At 50.0% G+C, this 5,141-nt stretch overlaps 1 long non-coding RNA gene across 1 annotated transcript; it reads right to left on the bottom strand.

Annotated features, from left to right (window-relative positions):
* Window positions 1-368: 368 nt before the first annotated feature.
* LOC121489035 lies at window positions 369-4,590 on the bottom strand. The gene is made up of 4 exons (XR_005987247.1): window positions 4,471-4,590; window positions 3,855-3,962; window positions 3,029-3,100; window positions 369-690 (listed from the first exon to the last, which is right to left on the bottom strand). It is a non-coding gene; the product is annotated as an uncharacterized LOC121489035 (long non-coding RNA).
* Between the last annotated feature and the right edge of the window lie 551 nt (window positions 4,591-5,141).

The raw sequence follows: 5,141 nt of genomic DNA, 5'->3' as shown, positions 1-5,141 counted from the left end.
ACACACACACACACACACACACAACCAACCCCTCAGACCTCATTGAGCTTACATCCATTAAAATTACAAAAAGCCTGGACAATACCTGAACCCACATACGGGAATGAACGCTGCTTGAACATTTTACTAAACCTGTACTTATGCATATTCAGTTCCAGTGTCTCCTTCCAGTACCCCCTCTCCTGGACAGGATGGGGATCCTCAACCTGAGGAGTGGAGGTCTCCATCTGCACCCCACTTCTTCACAGGTCTGTCCGCCTCTCGTCCCCCTGTTGTTCCACGTGGTGATATTTCCCATCCCAGGGCTTGGAAGGTGAGGCTCCAAGCAGGACAGTGAGAACCTTCTGGGTATTTAACAGGGAGTTTAATGCAGGAATTGCTTCATCAGGTGAAGGAAGAGTTGAGCGGAGAAAGGTGAGAGGGAGGTAGCTCAGGGATTTGTGAAGCAGAAGGCCCGGCTGCCCCCTTGGAAGGACATAGGGAGAAGGCGGTGCTGCTGGCACCCAGGAGCTGGTGGCCCACCTGGTTGACGCCAGAACCACCGCACTGGCAGCTCTGGCCCGGCCAAGCTGCTGCAGCCTGGGCTCTCCCTTCCCTGGGTCCCAGTCTTCCACTCCTGCACCCAGTGGGAGTCAGCTCACAGGGCCGCCTGGGGAATGCAGGTGGTCGGGCTTGCCCAATGCACACACCCTGTGGGGTCCAGAGAGAGGAGGGGAAAGGTGGAGAACTGGATCTTAGCACAGCCGCCCCCACCACCCCCCACCCCCAGCCCTTATTGTTATTTGCAGATAGGCCTTGGCTTTGCATCCGCGGGGGGCAAAATCCCTTAATGTATGATCTTTAGGAAGGTGTGGCTTCTTTCTTATAATGTGCAATTTTGGCCTAATTCTTGGGTCTGTGATTCCATCTCCCTCTGCTAGGTTCTCCCCCTGTTGGCCATTGGCCCTGTCAAGCCGCCCTGGACAGCTGTGGTTTCCGTGGTGGAGCAGAGCTGTCCCTGAAGGCCTGCCCAGTATTTGTGTTAAGGTTTCTATTGTGGCGGCATCTCTAGGGGCGTTAATCACGTACTTCCTGCCCTCCCGCTGGTCCGGATGCTGTTTCCTGTTTTAACCCCCTTTGGTGGAAAGAGTCTTTTCACTTGGGACCTGGTCTGAAAGCAGAGTTCCCCATCAGGCAGGTCTTTGGCACTGTCCTGTTACTGAAGAGGATCCTAGTGTCACTGTTCAGGGATGCTCCTGCCCCAGGCACTTCATGCCCAGTGGGTTTTTTTATCCTCTTCTCTTTTGTGGTCTTGTATACGGAGTGGAAATGATGGGGTTTGGGCTCCCATTTTTCCTGGAAAATGCATTCATTCTTTCCACATCCACACTAAAGATGACCAGAATATTTGAAACAGGCATGTATTGGAAGGAGCACTGGGGGAGGACAGGAGACACTATCTCAGGGTCACTAAATGTCAGCTATCTAGAGGCCCCCAATTCTTCCAGCCTGCGGTCACCATGTCCTTTAAGATTTAAAGAAGACAGGGACACCTAGGTGGCTCCGTGGTTGGGCGTCCGCCTTCAGCTTAGGCCGTGATCCTGGGGTCCTGGGATCGAGTCCTGCATCGGGCTCCCTGCATGGAGCCTGCTTCTCCCTCTGCCTGTGTCTCTGCCTCTCACCCATGAATAAATAAATAAAATCTTTTGAAAAAAAGATTCAAAGAAGATTAACCTAAGTTCTTATCTCACTTTTGTCCAGAATCAGCATCCCTCCTGAAATCTTTTGCACTCTTCACCTGTGGCTTTAAATTCCTCCTGGCCACCCCTGGTTTCAATTTCCTGCTTCCATATAACTCTCAATGTCTATTCTACATCCGTTTGGAGGGCAAGCTGTTCCTTTTCCACATCGCCTGATTGATTTCATTCTTAACATGGCGCAGGCCTTTGACCTGGGAGGCCATGTGTTTGAACGCATAGCCACAGAGTGGCTGCCCAGTCCTCATTGGATTGTGACCAGAGCGAGAAACAGACATGTGTGGGTCAAGGTTTATCCATTTTGGGTTTCCCTGTTGTCTCAGCTAGCATCGCTTACTCAAATACAGGCACTTCCCTCAAAGTCCATGTAGACACAGGCATAGGAAACTTCTACTGATATTTTGAGAATATGGGGGTTGCTTTTACTGCAGTAGAGCACGTGCACTCGCATGTGTACACAGCCCACCTTAAAAGTAGACATTAAAAGGACGCCCGGGTGGCTTAGGGGTTGAGTGTCAGCCTTTGGCTCAGGGCGTATTCCTGGGGTCCTGGGATCGAATCCCACATCGGGTTCCCTGCAGGGTGCCTGCTTTTCCCTCTGCCTATGTCTCTGCCTCTCTCTCTGTGTCTCTCACGAATAAATAAATCTTTAAAAAGTAAACATTAAAATCCCTATTCTAAATGTCCTTTGGTCTTTCTTGTACCATGAGCTTCTTACTGGCTGGTCTTCCATATAAAACCATGATCTAGCTCCATATTCTGTGTTCTTTCCTTTTTCTCATCTCTCCTCACTTTCTTCATTTTAGCAGCCAGTCCCCAAACTAGCCCCTGCCAGCTCAGGTGTGTGTAAGGGGGGGAGGGAAATGGGGTGGGAAGGGAGAGCATCATGGGAGGGTTGGACGATAGGAGACCCCTGTGAAGAGGGCAACCTAAACATGATCAAAGTTGAGAATAAACTGGAAGATTATCTGCTCCCCCAAATATCCACCTCATAGCCTCTAATTCTGTGCTTTGTTCTTTTAGATCCTGAAAGCTTTTTGGTCTTCAATAATTCTCTATTAAAATGCAAATACCTACTGGGAGTTGTTAAGCCTTATCAGTTAATAGTTGACTGTTGCAGGAGCATAGGATCCTGCTTTAATGGGGTCAGAATGGCAGAGGGATGGGGTGCTAGTGTGGACAAATAGATTCAGGAAGGAGAGAGGGTATTTATTGAAGGGGTGAGGTTCTTTTGTATTTTTTGTATTTTTTTGGCTCTTTCCTATATTTTGACCAGAATGAACTCTGCTCACCATTATCCATAGCCCTCTCTTTGTCTTCCGAGGGAAAGTAGTTTGAAAATGGTTGGCTTGTTTCTCCTTGACCTGTGCAGAAATTGAATTAAGGAGGGATGCTGGAGTGTCTCTGCTTCGCCATGCCTAAATTAGAAAGGGTAAAAGTAATCCAAGCAAATTGCTACGATGCATCCCCCTCCAGTCTAATTTTAGCTCCATTTGATAGCATCAGTCCCATGGTACGCAGGTGGCCCTGGTGGCTCAATGGGTTGCAGCAAAGCTCGGGCATGGGGGCATGGCCAGGATGATGAGTGTACTTCCTCTGTGGTAGGAGGCAAGCTGGATTCCTACAAGGTGGACTTGCCAGCGTGAGCCCATTGGGAAGCAACAAAAGAGAGCGCAGATGCACGCTGCCCATTGATCCCAACTCCTGGGAAAACTGCAGAAACCCAGCGGGACCTCCAGAGGAAATGAAGGCATCCATCCATCACCTGAGCCCCCAGTAACCTTCCAGCCCAAGCATTCTCTCCGTCACCTGCGTTCTCTACCACACCCACCACACCAGGGAGTGTCTTCAGGGGCCAAGTCTCCTTCACGTCCAAGTGCAAGGGCAAAATGCTTGCAGAATAAAGGCACCCGCCAAGAATAAGTGACAGTGGAGGATCATTCCAGGGCAGAGTTGGAAAATAAGAGACGTCTTTGCCACCTTCCTATCCCTTTTCTCCAGAATCCTGTTTCCCTTTTGAATCCCTTTGATTGGATATTCAAAATATGTTACCACCAGTAAGGCACCAGCACCAACCAAAGTAGAAACAGCCTTGCTCAGAAACAGTCCTGGGCTCACCTGCTGTGCCACATTGACTCCTTAGCTCCTGGTGGATCAGGTTCTGCAGGAGGGACTGCATGGGTGAAGGTGTGCTCAGTTGGTTCAGAATAGCATCTCCTTATCCACCTGTGTGGAAGCGTTCCAATATTTTAACAATCTATGACTATCCTGGTGTGTCCTGCCTAAGCACCCGCCCCTGCCCCTTCCCAAGTACCCTGTTCTCATCTCCAGAGATGTGGGGAAACAGCCTACGAGAGTCTACCTCGCAGTGGGCCTATGCACTTTGGGGATGGGAGGGCCAGTGAGCTCAGTGCAAGGGGAGATGTGGGAGTTTTATTGAAGAGGCTAAGGACCTGGTGGCTCCAGAAGGCAATGTCTGGCAGAACAGGCCACAGCGTCTCCTCAGTCCCTATAGGCCATGGTCACTGGCTTGGGTACCCAGGGAACTCCCGTAGCCTACGTGTAGCGGTCCCAGGGAAAGGCCTCCTCTCACGTCGAGGTATCCGCTTTTTGTGCTTTCTTGTTTTTTGCTTAGCTTACTCTCACCACTGAAGAAAAGCCTACTCCTCCCTTCTTTACAACCCACATCCCCCTTTTCAGGAAAAACAAAAACAAAAACTTTAGGCAAACCCACCTCTGCTGCTGCTCGCTGGAGGAAGGAGAGGAACTGTTTCTGTTGTGTGCACATCGGATCTGGCACAGGGCTCATTTTTCCTACCTCTGCCCTCATTCAGGCCTCAAACCTCACCGTCTCATCCAGGAGGAGGCAACCCTGATGCATACAGGTCTTTACATGTCATCATGGACCTGCTTGGCGGGATGAGGGGTGGGGTGGAAGGAAGTGGGAGCAGGGAAGTGAGCTGTTTTCAGTTTGTCAAAGATCCAAATGGAAATTCTAGATGAAAACAATACTCTTGTGTGCAACTAGGGAAATTCAACTTGAGCCGGCTTAGGGGGAAAGGAATGGAATGATTGGTTCCTGAAATCCGTCCACAGGAAGAACTAGGGTTTGGTGAGCCTCAGGGACAGCTGAAATGGGGACCTTAAATGTCACTGGGACATTCTCATATTCTCTAGCCCTACACCTGTGCTCTTTGCTGAGTGTGGGTTTCATTCTGTAGACCTGTGGTTCTCTGCCAGGAAGGGAGAGTGATTTTTACCCCCTGGGCGGCATTTGGCAGTATCTGAGGGGAGAGTGGCGTCCAGGGGATGGAGGGCAAGGATGCCACTAAACTCACTACGATGCACAGAACAGCCCCCGCAAAACAAAACAAAAAAAATTATCTGACCCAAAACATCAATGGT

This window comes from Vulpes lagopus, chromosome 4, assembly GCF_018345385.1.
Source record: "Vulpes lagopus strain Blue_001 chromosome 4, ASM1834538v1, whole genome shotgun sequence".
Lineage (NCBI taxonomy): Eukaryota > Metazoa > Chordata > Mammalia > Carnivora > Canidae > Vulpes > Vulpes lagopus.
Note: the sequence above shows the minus strand (reverse complement) of the source record. Positions and strands in the feature narration are given on the sequence as shown.